The sequence below is a fragment of the Oncorhynchus mykiss genome, chromosome 13, assembly GCF_057628025.1.
Source record: "Oncorhynchus mykiss isolate SJ-2025 chromosome 13, ASM5762802v1, whole genome shotgun sequence".
NCBI lineage: Eukaryota > Metazoa > Chordata > Actinopteri > Salmoniformes > Salmonidae > Oncorhynchus > Oncorhynchus mykiss.
Window position 1 is genome coordinate 38,659,478 of NC_143034.1, and position 20,451 is coordinate 38,679,928.

Genomic DNA, 20,451 nt, shown 5'->3' on the forward strand with positions numbered 1-20,451 from the left:
CGTGTAGTTCTGGGCTGATCCCTCACCTTCCTCATGATCATCTTTCGACTCTGTCAATCACCGTATTCTTATCGGCAGACTCAGTAGCCTCGGTTTTTCGGATGACTGCCTTGCCTGGTTCACCAATTACTTTGCAGACAGAGTTCAGTGTGTCAAATCGGAGGGCATGCTGTCCGGTCCTCTGGCAGTCTCTATGGGGGTGCCACAGGGTTCAATTCTCGGGCCGACTCTTTTCTCTGTATATATCAATGATGTTTCTCATGCTGCGGGCGATTCCCTGATCCACCTCTACGCAGACGACACCATTCTATATACTTCCGGCCCGTCCTTGGACACTGTGCTATCTAACCTCCAAACGAGCTTCAATGCCATACAGCACTCCTTCCGTGGCCTCCAACTGCTCTTAAACGCTAGTAAAACTAAATGCATGCTTTTCAACCGTTCGCTGCCTGCACCCGCACGCCTGACCAGCATTACCACCCTGGATGGTTCCGACCTTGAATATGTGGACATCTATAAGTACCTAGGTGTCTGGCTAGACTCTAAACTCTCCTTCCAGACCCATATCAAACATCTCCAATCGAAAATCAAATCAAGAGTCGGCTTTCTATTCCGCAACAAAGCCTCCTTCACTCACGCCGCCAAACTTACCCTAGTAAAACTGACTATCCTACCGATCCTCGACTTCGGCGATGTCATCTACAAAATTGCTTCCAACACTCTACTCAGCAAACTGGATGCAGTTTATCACAGTGCCATCCGTTTTGTCACTAAAGCACCTTATACCACCCACCACTGCGACTTGTATGCTCTAGTCGGCTGGCCCTCGCTACATATTCGTCGCCAGACCCACTGGCTCCAGGTCATCTACAAGTCCATGCTAGGTAAAGCTCCGCCTTATCTCAGTTCACTGGTTACGATGGCAACACCCATCCGTAGCACGCGCTCCAGCAGGTGTATCTCACTGATCATCCCTAAAGCCAACACCTCATTTGGCCGCCTTTCGTTCCAGTTCTCTGCTGCCTGTGATTGGAACGAATTGCAAAAATCGCTGAAGTTGGAGACTTTTATCTCCCTCACCAACTTCAAACATCTGCTATCTGAGCAGCTAACCGATCGCTGCAGCTGTACATAGTCTATTGGTAAATAGCCCACCCATTTTCACCTACCTCATCCCCATACTGTTTTTATTTATTTATTTTTCTGCTCTTTTGCACACCAATATCTCTATCTCTACCTTTACATAACCATCTGATCATTTATCACTCCAGTGTTAATCTGCATGATTGTAATTATTTGCCTACCTTCTCATGCCTTTTGCACACAATGTATATATAGACTCCCCTTTTTTCTACTGTGTTATTGACTTGTTAATTGTTTACTCCATGTGTAACTCTGTGTTGTCTGTTCACACTGCTATGCCTTATCTTGGCCAGGTCGCAGTTGCAAATGAGAACTTGTTTCCAACTAGCCTACCTGGTTAAATAAAGGTGAAATAAAAAAATAAAAAATAAATCATTGATGCCCCATGAGGTGAGATCTTGCATGGAGCCCCAGACCGAGGGTGATTGACCGTCATCTTGAACTTCTTCCATTTTCTAATAATTGCGCCAACAGTTGTTGCCTTCTCACCAAGCTGCTTGCCAATTGTCCTGTAGCCCATCCCAGCCTTGTGCAGGTCTACAATTTTATCCCTGATGTCCTTACACAGCTCTCTGGTCTTAGCCATTGTGGAGAGGTTGGAGTCTGTTTGATTGAGTGTGTGGACAGGTGTCTTTTATACAGGTAACGAGTTCAAACAGGTGCAGTTAATACATGTAATGAGTGGAGAACAGGAGGACTTCTTAAAGAAAAACTAACAGGTATGTGAGAGCCGGAATTCTTACTGGTTGGCAGGTTATCAAATACTTATGTCATGCAATAAAATGCAAATTAATTACTTTAAAAAATCATACAAAGTGATTTTCTGGATTTTTGTTTTAGATTCAGTCTCTCACAGTTAAAGTGTATCTATGATAAAAAATGACAGACCTCTACAAGCTTTGTAAGTAGGAAAACCTGCTAAATCGGCAGTGTATCAAATACTTGTTCTCCCCACTGTAAATGCAGCCTCAGGATATGTGGTTTCTAGTTTTCACAAAGACCAGTGTAGTTCCTCGAAGGTCATCGTGGTATTGACTTGAGGGGGAATATGCATGCCTGTGACTATAACCGAAGAGAATTCTCTTGGTAGGTAATATTGTTGGCATTTGATTGTGAGGTATTCTGGGTCGGGTGAATAAAAGGACTTGAGTTTCTGTACGTTATCACAGTCACACCATGAGTAGTTAATCATGAAACGTTCACCACCGCCTTTCTTTTTCCCGGAGAGTTTTTTATTCCTGCCTGTGCGATGTGCTGAAAACCCAGCTGGCTGTATGGATGAGGACAGTATATCCGGAGAGAGCCATGATTCCGTGAAACAGAGTATGTTACAGTCCCTGATGTCTCTCTGGAAGGAGATCCTCACCCTGTGCTCGTCTGCTTTATTGTCCAGAGACTGAACATTAGGAAGTAATATACTCGGAAGTATTGGATGGTGTGCACGCCTCCTGAGTCGGACTAGAGGTCCACTCTGAATACCTCTTCTCCGCCAGCAGCATCTTGGAGCAGCCTCTGGGATAATTTAAATTGCCCTGGGGGTACGAACAAAGGATCCAATTCGGGAAAGTTGCATTCCTGTTTGTAATGCTGGTGAGTTAACGTCACTCTGATATCCAAAAGTTATTTCCGGCTGTACACAAAAAAAGTTCTGGGCTAATAATGTAAGAAATAACACAAAAAAAACGAAATACTGTAAAGTTTCTTAGGAGCTAGAAGCAGAGCCGCCATGTCTGTCACCAAATTGCCTTGATTTGAGTCCTCATTTTAAAACTTCTTAATTAAGGATTGGTGTTCTGCTAGCAGGACAACTTCTGGTGAAACTGGAGGGCGCGCAATTCAAACAAATAATCATAAATATTATGGATTTTAAACATGTAGGTACATATAAGTGTCTTCTATCGGCTGAAAGCTTAAATTCTTGTTAATCTAAATGCTCTCTCCAATTTGCAGTAGCTATTACAGCGAAAACATGCCATGCGATTGTTTGAGGACAGCGCCCCACATCAAAATATTTGTCCACCGGCACAGGTTTCATACATTCACATATAACGATTAAATATTAACTTACTTTAAAAAAATATTCCTCTGATTTGTCATCCAAAGGGTCCCAGCTACAACATGTAATGTCGTTTTGTTAGATAAAATCCTTCTTTATATCCCAAAAGGTCAGTTTAGTTGGCGCCATCGATCTGAGTAATCCACTCGTTCAACTTGCAGAGAAAGGAATCTGAAAATCTACCCCGAGACTTTGTTTCAACAAGTCAAAATACGTTTCTATTTACTCCTCATAATACTCCTCCTCATAACTCATAATATTTATTTCGGAAAGAAGTATGTTCAATAAGAAACCGATTTTAGCAGGTGCATAATGTCTTCATGGGCGCAAACACAAATTTCCAAGACTGTGTCCTTCTACTAAAACTGATATTTCTTATTCGTTTTTGAAGTTACAAGCCTGAAACCTTGAACATAGACTGCTGACACCTTGTAGAAGCCATAGGAATTGCATCCAGGGAGCTAATTTTCAATATGACCTTTCTCTTGCATTTCTAAGAGGATGGTCTCTCAAAAAAATCTGGTTGGTTTTTCTTTGGATTTTCTCCTAGCATATCTGTTATATATAATGTGTTATATTCTCCTACATTATTTTAACTTTCTACAAACTTCAACGTGTTTTCTTTCCAATGGTACCAATTATATGCATATCCTGGCTTCAGGGCCTGAGCTACAGGCAGTTTATTTTGGGCACGTCATTCAGACAGGAAGTGGATAAATAAGGGGCCTATCCCTAAGAAGCCTTTCACTGACAGCAAGATATTTAAGGAGTGCATGGTGACTGAAATAATTGGCTGACAAAATCTATGGATAGTAGACTATCATTTTGTCTCTTGTTTCTTTAATAGGAAGAAATTGGCTCCAACAGAAAGCCCCCTTGTTAATAGCCTAAAGTCAAATGTAAGTCTCGAATTAGCCTACTTTCAGCACTGTCCATCTCCGCGGCTGCCACTTCATAATAATGTAAGTTTTGCAAATTATATATGGCTTATTGTGAGGTCAATAACTCTGATAAATAGCTTCATTACGGGCAACGAAACATATTGTTTTTACTAAAGTCAATTGTAGCAAGCTTACCTCCGGTTCTCTTTTACATTTTCACGCTCTCCCTCTCAAACTGGATATCAGTAGGCCTAGTCCACACGCACAGATATTGCATTAAAGACGCCTTTAACTTGCCTCCTGAAGAGCCACCATACACAGTACAGCCATTGGTTAGGTAGCACAAAAGTCTTTACATCAGCAAGAGCAGGGCAAGCCAGGGCTCATGATTGTGTGTAATGCAGTCTGTAATGCAGTGTAGCCTAGTTTTATACACACCATCCCAGCAGCGAAAAAACTCGGGAAGGAAGTACATTTCTTTAGATATAGAACTTTGCCCTGTGCTTCTCAGTGCATGCTGTTTGTGAAATCGCACTAGGCGCACTTGATATTGGCTTCCAGCAAAGAATCAGGGATGAGGGGCAGCATCAGGCGCACATCGAGATATAATATGCAACTAATTCTCAAACACTGAGCAATATGACATGTAATCAATTACAAATTATATGATCCTCCCCTGGACTAAATTTAAAAAATACTAAACCCTCCCCCTGTCAGAAATGTAAAAACTATTACCCTTAACAAGTGTGCATATTTAGACTGCTACCTTAAACTACAACCAATGAGTGATCAAATGTCATTGGTGTGTTGCCACATAAAGGCTAGGCGCCTAGTAGATTGAAATTGAGGTTTAGCCACTCTGGTCTGTAATGTTGAATATAATCTGAAACAGCCTTCTTCATTTATGGTGTGGTAATATACTGTATAATCCTGTTGTAATGTGTTGCCTGCAGTCTGTCAGTTATATCTGATGTCAGGCAGTATTTGCCCCTTGGGAATAACTTGAATTTACATGCATTGAATTAAATGGAATTAAAATTGGTAATGGTAGTGAGCCCTTTGTCACAGAGCCATGCAGAGCTGTAGACACCCACACGTTACCTCCTGCTTGCAGGGGCGAGGTGCGAGCGTAGGGCCACACAATCCCATCAACACCCTTCTGCTTCACTCCTCCTCCTCCGTTCCAGTGTCCTGCGCTTGACATTTTACACACCGCGGATAAAAATAAACAGATCTACTGGAATGTCGGAAAATAAACTGTCTGCGTTTCGTCCTCCTGCGGCAATAGGAGAAATGTTACCACTCGAATGCTGTCGTGCCAGAACTGCTTAATGTTTTGTTACACTGTGGTTTAATGAATTAACATCCAACTGTGACCATATAAGAGAAGTGATGCCCTGTGTGACTAAGAAGAGATAGATTTCTTTAGACAGAAGAGTCAGCTTTTATATGTAATGCCTTGGATTGTCATTACCATACATTATGATAATGAAATGTATGTGATATTGTTTTGTGGTAATGTATGTAATAATGTGTTTGAGGTGATAATGTACAGTATGTGATAATGTGTGTGCTGTGGTAATGTATAGAAACAGGATAATAAATGTTTAAATATCCAAATGATTGAATGCTTTTGAATAAAACATAATGTACAATCTGTGTCCCGTCATTATCAGTAGCCTACTGTAGATCCCCAAAGCACTTGGTGTTAACTAAGAATCTGCAGTCAGTGTTGTGTGTGGAAGCATCAAGCCACAACGTGGTATTCATATATCTAAGCTGTTTGATGTTTGATGAATCCATAACTGGACCCTGTGTGTGTGTGCGTGCCTGTTTGTGTGTGTGAGAGAGAGAGAGAGGCAGGATTAGGACGATACCCGCTAATTATCAAAATTCTAAAACCACCTAAAAGGAAGCGATTCTCAAACCTTCCATAACAAAACCATCACCTACAGAGACGAACCTGGAGAAAAGTTCCCTAAGCAAGCAGGTCCTGGGGCTCTGTTCACAAACACAAACAGACCACACAGAATTGTTTATATTTTATTTAAACTTTATTTAACTAGACAAGTCAGTTAAGAACAAATTCTTATTTACAATGACAGTCTAGGAACAGTGGGTTAACTTCCTTGTTCAGGGGCAGAACGACAGATTTTTACCTTGTCAGCTCAGGGATTCAATATAGCAACCTTTCGGTTACTGACCCAACACTCTAACCACTAGCCTACGCTGCCACCTCACCCAGGACATCAACACAATTAGACCCAACCAAATCATGACAAAACAAAAAGATAATTACTTGACACATTGGAAAGAATTAACAAAAAACAGAGCAAACTAGAATGCTATTTGGCCCTAAACACAGTGGCAGAATACTTAACTACCGTGACTGGTCCAAACTTAAGGAAAGCTTTGACTATTTACAGACTCGGTGAGCATAGCCTTGCTATTGAGAAAGGCCACCGTAGGCAGATCTGGCTTTGAAGAGAAGACAGGCCACAACCCATATTTATGTTTATTTATTTTCCCTTTTGTACTTTAGCTATTTGCACATAATATGACATTTGAAATGTCTTTATTCTGTTGTAACTTTTGTGAGTGTAATGTTTACTGTTATATTTTGTATTATTGTTGATTTCACTTTAGTTTATTATCTATTTCACTTGCTTTGGCAATGGAAACATGTTTCCCCATGTCAACAAGCCACTTAAATTGAATTGAAATTGAATTGAGAGCTAGTGTGAGTGAGTGAGTGAGTGAGTGAGTGAGTGAGTGAGCGTGCGTGCGTTGAAAGCAGTGACTGTTCCAGATGTGTTTCGACATTTTGTGCTCAATCACAAGAGAGAGCCTGTATTGTTGACACTTTCAATGTAGCCTGCATACCAACACTATGTTGTCTTAAGAGTGATCGGTCATTAGGCTACATTGCTTGTGACATCTTAAACAACTGTACTGTGACGCATGCAACGAAAGCGTTCAACCACAATTCCAATCATTGACATTCGATGCATCATAACAGTTCAATCTAACAACTTCTTGGCTGGAGATTTTCGTGGGTCTTTATACATTTTTTTTTACTTACCTCTGTAGTGTTTCTTTCTCTTACAGATTGAACTATTCTTTGATGGGTCCTTTGTTTTGGGATCATTTGAAATGTGGTTCGTGTAAGACTCTTTCTCCTGAGCAGATCCAGCTCATCCCCTCAGTCACATGAAAATCTTGCGTCACGTCGCAGGCGGCAAGAATGAGATGGCACAATGGGTTCATTTCAATGATTTCCTGTCTTCCATCATTACTGGAGTGAACGTATTATTGTCTCTGTATATTCAAATGATTTACCCTCACAAGAAGAAACTGCACTCATGTGGGCATTAATGTCTTATTTGAGTTTTCAAAACAAATTGCTTTGAAATGGGGTTGAATCCCCAAAGCATGTGTAATTCAAATATAAATAACAAGAAATCCACATTAGCCTTTGTAGTTATTTCTGTCTTCATCAAGTTAACTATTGGATGTGAGGGGAATGTGGCATTTGACTATCTATTAATTCAATTACTTTTTCATTTTTACTGTCAATTGACTTCAAGTCATTCAGCTTGTGATTCAAATCCTTTAACACTCAATTTGCAGTTGCAGCAAAGTACACAACCTAAAATGATATTATGTACATGTATTTAGGAAAGGCATTGCATTTCCAATGTTTCAATCAAGACTGGCTGATGATATTTTTCCACACTGCCCTTTACAGTAGCAAGTCCAGGCTGGAGGAAGTTGACACTTGATTTAGGCATTGGCAGTGCTGTTGTGTGCCCTGGATGACTTCTCCGCCAGGTTTGGCATCAATACGGAATGCTTCACAACACGAGACTGCCCATTTCTAAATCATATGTTAACTTCCTCCTTCTGAGGTAAATGCTGTGCAAATCAAACACACTTCTGAAAAGGCAGTGTAGAAAATGTCATTTCTGCAATGATTGAATGGCAGTTTATGCCTCAAGGCTTTTGACTAGCTAATATGTTGTAGCATTGTCCTCCAAAATGGTGGATGCTCCATGATGTAAGTAACCTTCAAAACCAAAATAAAGTTTTGAGATAATGGGGTATTGTGTAGAAACATATCCATGTTTATTTTCCTCTGAACGCAACACAACTTAAAAGTGGCAAAACCAAAGTCCCATTCACTGGGCAAAAGATAATGAATATTTCCGAACGCAAATGCTCCCAAGACACCATCTGAGCTCATCCAATAGCACCGCTTATTTATGCTTCAAAAGCGATTGCTCCCACTTGAGGTTAACGCTTGCGTCCTAACTCTGTGTGGAACAGACGTTTGGCACGACTTGAATTTTCCAACTTGGATCATGATGTCGATGGAGCACAAAGGGGGTCCAGTAAATAGAGCAGCGTGCTGCTTGGGGCCAAATGAAATGAAGCTCAGACACAGTTTCTGTGTCCCAGACGGGGTGAGATAAGGTTTCTCTTTCAAGGGAACCGTGGAGGAGGGAGCATTGTCACTGCAAATAAATCACGACGACTACTCGATTGGAGAGGAAAACCAAATGGTGTGAAACTATCTACGACAGCTTGCTTTACAAAGCTTGGCTACAGTGGCAGGAAAAAGTATGTGAACCCTTCGGAAATACCTGGATTTCTGCATAAATTGGTCATAATATTTGATCTGATCTTCAGCTAGGTCACAACAATAGACAAACACAGTCTGCCTAAACTAATAACACACAAACAATGATATGTTTTCATGTCTTTGTAGAACACACCGTGTAAACATTCACAGCGCAGGGTGGAAAAGGTATGTGAAACCTTGGATGTAATAAATGGTTGACCCTCCTTTGGCAGCAATAACCTCAACCAAATGTTTTCTGTAGTTGTGGATCATACCTGCACAACAGTCAGGAGGAATTTTGGACCATTCCTCTTTACAAAACTGTTTCAGTTCAGCAATATTCTTGGGATGCCTGGTGTGAAATGCTCTTGAGGTCATGCCACAATATCTCAATCCGGTTGAGGTCAGGACTCTGACTGGGCCACTCCAGACTGGGCCACTTCAAGCCATTCTGTTGTTGATTTACTTCTGTCTTCTGGGTTGTTGTCCTGTTGCATCACCTAACTTATGTTGAGCTTCAATTGGTGGGCAGATAGCCTAACATTCTCCTGCAAAATGTCTTTATATTTTTCCGTCGATGATAGCAAGCTGTCCAGGCCCTGAGGCAGCAAAGCAGCCCCAAACCATGATGCTCTCTCCACCCTAGTTTACAGTTAGGATGAGGTTTTGATGTTGGTGTTGTGTGTTCCTTCCAAACAACTCAACTGTAGTTTCATCTGTCCACAGAATATTTTGCCAGTAGCACTGCGGAACATCCAGGTGCTCTTTTGCGAATTTCAGATGTGCAGCAATGTTTTTTTTGGACAGCAGTGACTTCTTCTGTGGTGTCCTCCCATGAACACCATTCTTGTTTAGTGTTTTACGTATTCTAGACTCGTCAACAGAGATGTTAGCATGTTCCAGAGATTTCCGTAAGTCTTTAGCTGACACTTTTTCTCAACCTCATTGAGCATTCTGCACTGTGCTCTTGCAGTCATTCTTTGCAAGACAACCACTCCTGGGGAGAGTAGCAACAGTGCTGAACCTCCTCCATTTATAGACAATTTGTCTTACCGTGGACTGATGAACATCAAGGATTTTATAGATACTTTTGTAACCCTGTCCAGCTTTATGCAAGTCAACAATTCTTAATCTTAGGTCTTCTGAGATCTCTTTGTTCAAGGCATGGTTCAAATCAGACAATGCTTCTTATGAGTAGCAAACTTAAATGTTGTGTTTTTTATAGGTCAAGGCAGCTCTAAACAACATCTCCAATCTCGTCTCGTTGATAGGACTCGTCTCGTTGATTGGTTAGCTGACTCCTGACTCCAATTAGCTTTTGGAGAAGTCATTAGCCTAGGGGTTCACATACTTTTTCCAACCTACACTGTGAATGTTTAAATGATATATTCCATGTAGGCACGAAAAATACAATAATTTGTGTGTTATTAGTTTAAGCACACTATGTTTATTTATTGTTGTGACTTAGATGAAGATCAGATCAAATTTGATGACCAATTTATGCAGAAATCCAGGTCATTCCAAAGGGTTCACATACTTTTTCTTGCCACTGTATATGCTTCATATTGTTTAACAACACTTAGCATAGCAGAATATAGGGTATGTAACATCCTCATTCATTTACATTCATGCCTTCCTATTAAAGTGCATGAGGGCTAAAATAGCAAATTACGCTGATTAGTTGATTATGGTTTCAGATATGTCAATCATTTTGTCCGAGAGAATGAGTTCCTGTTTTACAGTAGCTTTAATGAACCTCAACCCTTTTAAGGCTGCCACCCTTCCTCTCAATATCTCTACTCTTCCACCAGACACTAGTAGAAGATGGTTGATATCTGTGTGCTCATGACAAAGACAGATATCAATTGGGTGTGCTATCTTCTTCAAATAATCACTGCCTTGCTCTCACCTCAGTTTTGATAGGGAGTGTGTTGGCTTCACACTTGAAAAGGGAGGAACATAAGCTATATTGAAATGGCTCTTGAAATGCCTCTGGTTTATTATCAATCAAAATGTATTTGGCAGCAAGTGGTCATAACTTTGAAACTAATGTTCACGTGCTGTACAGTGTCACAAGAGAGTAAAATGATGTGATCCATGTAGTCTGTCACACACTGTGAACCAATGTGTAAAAGGACTGAACACACACACACAGACATTCAATAAAGTTTGCAAGTGATAGGAAATGAGACAACGGACCCCTATAGTTCCCATTTTTGAGTTACAACGCTTCCAAACATATCGACAGATTGAAACCTTGTTACTTTGACAAACACATTGGGGAGAACTGAAACACGAAGAACATCCCCTTTTTTTCACCTCTCCTCTACGGATCCACCTCTAATCCCCCCATCCCCTGGATTCATAATACAGACTTCAAGAGAATTATTGGAGATATCCAATCTCCATATACCACCTCCACGGTCAAAGGGCCTGGAAACAGTTGAAAATCACCCTGGAGGGAACCACTTATCCACCACATTCCTCCATTGGTGTGTGGGGGGGATTTCAACGTTGCCTAAAAGGTACCCACCATCCAAACACTCCAAACCCTTTATCTCCCATGTGTCGGTGGCGACAAGGAGCTGCCAGATAGCCGGCCTACTCCAGAAGCCCAGAGTGACAAGCTCCATCAGCAGAGTCCTTGTATGGCCATGGATCGGGCTGAGGAGGACGATAAGCAGCAGCCAGCCCAGCTATGCAGCCCATGTTTAGAGAGACTCCTTGGGACCGGGCATCCGCAGAACAATGTCTGTTTCTGTTCAATTCAGAGTGGTTATTGCACGCTGTTCTTCCCGCTAGGCAGTGCGTCTTTTTCACAGCTCCATTGGGACTTACAGAGGTGAGTAAGAGAGGTTCTTGTTTGGCTGGTCAGCATGTTCATCTTTGACGAATTTGAAATGTGTTTGTCACCAATGGAGTTTTTCTTAATCATGGTGAGATGTTTGGATTTGGTTTTTTGACTGTGTGTGAGGTGGGTAGTTGGACTTCCATGAAAGTCCTTCACCTTGGAAAGAATGATGGTGCAGTAGACTAGCAGATGGGGAATCATCATGTGTCCTCAACTCTACGTTTTTGCATGATTTTCTTAATTCCGTTTATAACATGGATCATGGGAGATTCAAATATTACATTAGCAAACCATACCATAATAGAGGTTGTTATTGATTTTCAGCCTTTGAATCCAATTGATGACATAAGCACCTGAACAAAAGTCCTCTACATTCAGTGAGATATTGGACTTTCAGGCAAAGGGGGTCAGATAAATCTTGATTCAGAGCTAATTAACTGATGCAGCTCATGCACTGGATAGGAGTGGTAAAGTTAGAAAAGGAATAATTACACAAACATAAATAAAAAATAAATGCAAGACATTTAAAGAGAGAGTTCTCCCAAATTACAAATGTATATATTTGCTCCATTACCCAGAAAGCAGATTATGGACACTTTGGTTTGGTTGAACTTTTGAATGCCACCAACAGTTAATATTAGCATTTTCGAACCAAAATGTTAGTTAATGTCCCCCAGTTAACATAATTAAAATGGCATGCAGTTAACAGACATACCCTGATGCTACACTATTGTCCTCCCAGTTTTCAATTATCTATCGTAATGTACTGCATGAGAATGGCTGAATATGTCACTGTGCCGCCTATACTCTGGATATGAAATAGACTAGGAGAACATGAATATACAGTTGCTGAAAGTGTACACACCCCTTGCACAGTCTTCACATTTTTGCTGCCTTAAATTTAAATATAAGGTTTCAATTAGATGTTGTTCCTATCGATCTGCACAACCTACTCACAAGGTTCAAAATGAAAGACAAATGTTTGAAAATGTTCTAGATTTTTGTATTTATTATTAAGATGCGTTGACTGCGTATGTCTTCACATCCCTTTTTGGTGGACGAACCTTTGGCAGCCATTACAGCTGTGAATCATTTTGAACAAGGTTCGACCAACCTTGGACAGCTCTTAGGGCAACATACTGGGCATTCGGAAAGTATTCAGACGCCTTTACTTTTTCCGCATTTTGTTACATTAGTCCTGTCTAAAATGGATTAAATACAAAAAAATCTTCAGCAATCTACACACAATACCCCATAATGACAAAGCGAAAAACTGTTTCTTAGATGATTTACTTAAGTATTCAGACCCTTTGCCCTGAGACTTTGAAATTGAGCTCGGGTGCATCCTGTTTCCATTGACCATCCTTGAGATGTTTCTACAACTTCATTGGTGTCCACCCATGGTAAATTCAATTGATTGTACATTATTTGGAAAGGCACACACCTGTCTATATAAGGTCCCACAGTTGTCAGAGCAAAAACCAAGCCATAAGGTCAAAGAAATTGTGTGTAGATGAGGGGAAAAAACTGATTTAATACATTTCAAAATGTGGAAAAAGTCAACGGGTCTGAATACCTTCCGAATGCACTGTATATCAATTGATTTTGTTCAAATTGCTCAAGCTCAATAAATTGGGTGGGAATCATTGATAGACAACAGTACTCAAATCTTATCTCTGATTTTCAAGCAGATTTAAATCAGGACCGAGACTGGACCATTCAGGAACACCTCTTGGAAAGACATTCTGGTGTGTTTTTTGGCATTAAAAGTGTAGCTGAAATTGTGCCGCTGAAAATAAAACTCTGTCGAAGGGTTAGGTTTTCAGAAGACCATGGCGGGTTTTCCTCTAAACTCCCCAGTCCCTGCTCGTGCCAAGCATACGCATAACATAATGCTGCCACCACAATATTTGAAAATACAGAGGATCAACAATATTGCATTGTAATTTTGTTTTAAAAAAAGGATAAATAAAAGTGTTGCAGCCCATGGCCTGTGATTATGATTTTTGAGCAGATTTATCATCATTTGGCTAATTGTCTGCAGTAACATTTTACAGACACCAGCCCCAAAGTAGTTTAGTGGATCATCCCATCAATCAATAAGTGCACACACAAAAATGGGATGGTGTTGAGAAATGCTATGGGACTGATTTCTGATCCCAATCCATACTTGGAATTACAAATGTGTACACTGTACCCTCTGAACATAACTTTCATTCAGTTATGCAGCAAGCTAGCCTTGAAAGCTTGCATTCCTATGATATCAATACCTACTTTAGATATCGTGACTGCTTATCACATCTTTCACTTATGGTTGGGGCAGAGCTAGCATGTTGGAGTGAACGGCCGTGTTTGAGAGAGGCTCTCCCAACTTTTTTGTGAAACAATCTAACTTAACCTACTTTACAGCACTTTTTACAACATTAGTCTCTCTCTAATACAATATTGTAACTTCTTATGTGAACATGCCGAGTAATAGGCAACTAAAGGACAATAAATCCTCATCAGAGGCCCACCAAACAACGAGACAGACATGGCAGAAGGCACAGGTAATAATGTGACACTTTCAGAACTTACCCGGGCTCTGGGAGAACTACGTGTTGCTATGGCTGAGGATCTTAAGGCTACTATTGCTGAACTGGACACCAAAATCGAGAGCACCATTTGAACGGTCGCTTCGCAGGGCCAGAGTATTGTGGACCTTGAGAAAGCTTCTGAACTCAACGCTGGTAGGATCGACGAGTTAGAGAAGCTATGCACGTCCTTGCTGGATAGTGTGCAGATGCTTTCTGTGAAAGTGATCGACCTAGAGGGCCGGTCCAGACGTTATAACCTTCCTAACCTGCGTGAGGCTGAATGAAGAGTAACCTGTTACATGAAAGACATCCCTTCCGTGTCTATGATGATTACGCGCCCGATGTGGCAAAGCATCGCGCCGACTAGAGGGATGTCATGACCAAACTCCCCAGCCTTGCTCTTCCCTGCCAGACTCAGAATTGCCCCTCCTTTCTGGTGAGAAGATTTGTCTCTCCTTGAGTTTTGGACGTAGAGAAATGTATCCGGGAATATACACCAATCCCCGGTACGGGTTAGAGTGCCTTGTCATTGTGTGTTAGGGTCTGCTCTTGGACTCTAATCCATACTGAGCCATAGCAGGTGAAATCTTATTAAACGGTCTCAACAAGGGCTGCCGACTGAAGTTGTATTGTTGCTCCCGGACATGTAAGACGCTGAGCCGGCAAATAGAGGGCGGTCAGAGCTCTCATTACACTTTCATTCTGGCTGGACGACTGACCTGTCGTTGGGGTTTAGTGCGATGCCCGTTTGAGTGGCTTGCCAGGTTTGATCATTGACACTTTCGGATGGATATCCTTATATTCCCACATTTTTGTTTTATTTCTAGGTTACTATTATTATTATCATACCTTTTATCTATTGTTTGCAGGGGACTGGTGGTGATGGCTGGGCAGGGTCAGATGGGGTGGCATCAGACACCTGGATATCATGTTGGTGTTTTGTGTCGTTCTGCTTCGGTCATTGTCGCGGGCCCGTTCTCCCCATTAGGTTCCCACCAGCCTCCTGTGGTGTTTGTGTATATGTGTGTAGCTGTGTGTACATATAATTATTATTTGTACTTCATTTTTTTATCTTTGCATTTTATTATTATTATTGTGTATGTGTACACTACCGTTCAAAAGTTTGGGGTCACTTAGAAATGTCCTTGTTCTTGAAAGAAAAACATTTTTGTTCCATTAACATAACATCAAATTGATCAGAAATACAGTGTAGACATTGTTAATGTTATAAATTACTATTGTAGCTGTAAATGGCTGATATTTAATGGACTATCTACATAGGCGTACAGAGGCCCACTATCAGCAACCATCACTCCTGTGTTCCAATGGCAGGTTGTGTTAGGTAATCCATGATTATCATTTTAAAAGGCTAATTGATCATTAGAAAACCCTTTTGCAAAACGGTTGTTCCTGATTAAAGAAGCAATAAACATGCCCTTCTTTAGACTAGTTGAGTATCTAGAGCATCAGCATTTGTGTTTTTAATTACAGGCTCAAAATTGCCAGAGACAAAGGACTTTCTTCTGAAACTCGTCAGTCTATTCTTGTTCTGAGAAATGAAGTCTATTCCATGCGAGAAATTGACATGAAACTATAGATCTCGTACAACTTTGTGTACTACGCCCTTCACAGAACAGCACAAACTGGTTCTAACCAGAATAGAAAGAGGAGTGGGAGGCCCCGGTATACAACTAGGCAAGATGACAAGTACATTAGAGTGTCTAGTATGAGAAACAGATGCCTCACAAGTCCTCAACTGGCAGCTCCATTAAATAGTACCCGCAAAACACCAGTCTGAACGTCAACAGTGAAGAGGCAATTCTCGGGATGCTGGCCTTCTAAAGAGGGTTGTTATGTGATCGTAATAGGAGCGATCCATTCTATTTCTGTAACTCTACTGAATATCTATGGGCCAAACATGTATGAGCCCACATTTTTTTCAAGAGTCTTTGCCCTGATTCCAGATATCTCCCATACTAACCTGGTCATTGGAGAGGGGGACCTTAATTGTGTGCTAGACCAATATTTGGATAGATCCTCTACCCGAAATACCCCTACCTCCTATTCAAATTGAATTCTTGAATACCTACATAAAAAAATCTAACTTTTTGATATATGGAGGATCGCTAACCCTACGGGTAGGGAACACTCCTTTTACTCTCATGTTCACAATGTTTACACTCAAATTGACTACTTTTTGGTTGATGCGAAATTACTCCCTTACACCTGTAATGTGAGGTATCATGATATTATAATCTCTGACCACAGTCCACTCACCTTCTCCCTGAGATTGGGTGACATCGAATCCAACTAGTTGGTCTGGAGGTTGAATCCTCAGCTCCTCACACCATCTATGGAGAAACATTAAACAAATTACAGTTTCAAAATGTGAATATAATCAGATTCTCTCAGCTAAAATTGCTAAATCTTTTCTCTCTGCCAAGCAAATATATTTTGAGTTTGGTGACAAACCACACAAATTACTTTTTTATTTTATTATTTTACCTTTATTTACATGGGTTTTTTCTCATTGAGAGACCTGGTCCAATAGCAGCAGGGGGAACAACGTTTCAGACAAAACAACTTACATACACTAACACAACATTAAACAAAACTATAAACACACATACAGTTCAACAAAAACATTGTACATTAAAAACACAAACATCTTGACTAAAAACAGCTGGCCTAAAAACAATTACACTCTTCTATGATATAGACATTGATCAAGTGTTTATACTCCACCAACGAAACTAGATCATCACATTTTCAAATGTTCATGACAGAATTCCAGGACCACGGAGCGAAGTAACTAAAACTATTTCTACCATGTCCTATTCTAATTTCTAATTTTTGGTACTGTTAGAAGCAAATCAGAATGGAACTGTAATGTATGTTTATTTACTGACCTGACTAAAAAAGAAGTGAGATAAAATGGCATTTTACCCAATATGGCCTTATAAATCAGTGTATACCAGTGTTTAAGCCTACACAAGGTCAATGACGACCAGCCAACAGCGCTGTAGAGATCACAATGATGTGTTAGACGTGTCTGATTTGTAATGAACCTGAGGGCTGCATGATACACTGAATCAAGTGCTCTCAGGGTAGTGGCTGAGGCCAGCATATATATAACATCACTAAAATCTAAAACCGACAGTAATGTACATCGTACCAGCTCCTTCCTGGCCTCAAAAGAAAAACAAGCCTTATGCCGGTAATAAAATTATATTTTCAGCTTGAGCTTCCTTATCAAGTTCTCTACATACACAGTGAAGCTCAGCTTATCATCAACACACACACCCAAATATTTGTACACGTTAACTTGCTCTATAGTATGTCCAGCCAATGTAGCAATGACATGATTTGTATCATGCTATTGAAAATACCATACATTTTGTTTTACCCGAATTTAGAATCAGCTTTAAAATCATAGAGATTCTATTGTATGATGTTAAAAGCTCTTTGGGCATTTTCAAAAGCTAAAGATAAACTACTACCACTTGAATAAAATACAGTATTATCTGCATAAAAATGAACATCCGCTGTTTTAATAAGATCCCCAATGTTGTTGATATACAAAATGAACAGCAGTGGGCCCAAAATAGAACCTTGAGGAACACCTGAGCACACCTCTATGGACTCAGATTTACAACCATCCGCCATTAAAAATTGTGTACGATTTGATAAGTAATTTGTAAACCAATCTAGAGCATGACCAGTAATTCCACAACATTTTAACCTTTGCACTAACACAGCGTGGTCCACGGTGTCAAAAGCCTTTGACAAATCAATAAAAACAGACACACAATGTAACTTCTTATCAAGAGCACAATGGATGTCATTAAAACCTTCAATGTTGCTGAAACAGTGCTGTGGCCAGACCTAAAACCTGATTGCATTCCATTTAAGATGTTGTTTTCTTGGAAGTAGACCTTTAGCCGCCTACTAACTAAGGACTCCAGTACCTTTGACAGTACAAACAATTTTGATATGGGTCGATAGTTGTCAAGTAGCAAAGGTTCTCCACCTTTCAGGAGAGGCAGTACAAAAGCAGATTTCAATAACAAGCGTGAGGTTAAAAATACATGTTAAGGGGGAGCAAAGATGTCTGCAGCTAGGTGTAGGAAGCAGGGGTCTAGTTCATCAGGGACAGGGGATTTTTTTAAATACATTTCTTTCAGGTCTTTACACACTTCTGAAATAGACAACTTCAAAAAACTGAGAGTGACTGAATGATTCACACTGTTAAATCTGCAACTGGGGAATTACTCTCTTCCCCAAGGACATCAATGACAGATTCTGTCAGATTTACGAGACTCTATATACATCTAAAGGAGATCATAACCCTTAATTATGCAAAAACTTTTTAGAAGACTAATCTCCCTGCCCTGAACCACAAAGATTGCAACTTCCTGAATAAGGAAATATCTCTTGAAGAAATTCAAGAAACAATTACATCTCTAAAGAGTGGCAATACCCTGGGCCCAGATGGATTTCCTGGTGAATTCAGGAAATTCAGCACCATGCTCTCTCCCTACCTGCACAAAATGTTTGTTCGGGCCAATGAGGATGGAGCTCTCCCACCTACTTTGGATCAGGTGTTTATTACAGTTATACATAAAAAGGGTAAAGATCCAGAAGAGGTAGGGTCATACAGACCAACATCTCTCCTTAATACAGACCAAAGGATTTTAGCAAAAACTCTGGCTAACAGGCTTAGCACTTTAGTGGGCAAATTGGTCCATTCAGACCAGACCAGCTTTATCACGAGCAGAAACTCATTCTTCAATCTCAGGCGCCTCTTCAACATTATGTATTCTCAGAGTTTACCCAACTTGAACCTTGCCGTTATATCGCTTGACGCCGAAAAGTTTGAGTAGTCCTATCTATTCAAGGCCCTACAGAAATGTAATATTGGAGAAGAGTTCATAAAATGGATCCAGCTTTTATATAGCAACCCCTGTGCGAGAATACTCACTAACCAATCATTGTCGCCCCGATTTAACCTTTATAGAGGGACAAGGAAAGGTTGCGCGCTATCGCCAATCAGATCTCATTCAGCAATACACGGCTATAATAAAGATACTCTAAATATGATTTCTCTATACGCAGATTACATTCTCCTCTATGAAACAGAACCACAATCTAGTATTCCAGCTATTCTTGATTTGATTAATTTGTTTGGTACCTTCTCGGGATACAGAATAAATTTGAACAAGAGTGAATTAATGCCCATACGGTTGCAAAACACCTCTTGGTTAGAACTTCAGAAAAATTTACCTATCTAGGAATTGTAGTTACCAAACAATACTCCTCACTATTTAAAGAAAATGTCCCCTCTGAAAAACTCAAGGCAAACATACCATTTTGGAGAACTCTCCCAATTTCTTTGCTCGGGAGAATTAATGCCATTAAAATGGTCTTCCTCCTACAACTGCTTTACCTATTCCAGAACATCCCAGTATTCATCGCTAAGTCCTTTCATAAACAACTGGACTCAATTATCCATCCAGGATTATAAAACACAGAAGATAGGTGAAAAACACCTCTGTAAATCCAAGATGGAAGAAGGATTGTCTCTCCCAAATGTTATATTGTACTATTGGGCCGCTAACCTCTGCGCTGTTACGTTTCTGCTGGATGACGCACGTCCGTCATATGTGACGCTTTTCAATCTGTTAGCACACCTCTACAATGTCATTAAGGCAAAATGGGAGGAAGAGCTAGGGACTGACATTTCTGTGGCAGACTGGGAAGATAGCTTGGAGTATATCCACACCTGCTCCATTAACTCAGATATCGTCTCATACAATTCAAGGTATTACACAGATTACACTATTCCAAAATTAAGCTGCATAGGATATTTTCTGATACATCCCCTATGTGTGATGAATGTCATGCTGCGCAGGGTACACTACTCCACTGCTTTGCCCTATGCTCTAACTTGCATGGCTATTGGTGTGGAATTTTTGGGATCTTCTCTGAAGTTTTGGAGACTTCAATTGACCCAGATCCGCTTCTGATCATCCTGGGAGTGTTGTTTTTTATTGTATTTATTTCATCTTTATTTAACTAGGCAAGTCAGTTAAGAGCAAATTCTATTTACAATGATGGCCTACCGGGGAACAGTGGGTTAACTGCCTTGTTCAGGGGCAGAACGACAGATTTGATGGATCTGCCCTCTTTCTGTTTACCTGTCCTTCTTCTGTATGTCTTATTTTGTATTATTTACTTTGTACTTAGAACTCTGGGTATTTTTGTTTCTGTCTGCTCTTTTATGTTTAGATAAGAATTGTATACTTGTCTTTTCTAGAAAATAC

General features: G+C 40.4%; 1 protein-coding gene across 5 annotated transcripts in view; it reads left to right on the forward strand.

The window, feature by feature from the left end:
• The first annotated feature begins 11,075 nt into the window (after positions 1–11,075).
• The window catches only part of ncx (cardiac sodium-calcium exchanger), a 54,646-nt gene continuing 45,270 nt past the window's right edge, over positions 11,076–20,451 (forward strand). For 4 of the 5 annotated variants that reach the window (XR_016485450.1, XM_021556141.3, XM_036939698.2 and 1 more), the window contains exon 1: positions 11,076–11,543. The gene's annotated coding sequence lies outside the window, so the exon portion shown is untranslated. 5 annotated transcript variants of the gene reach the window in all.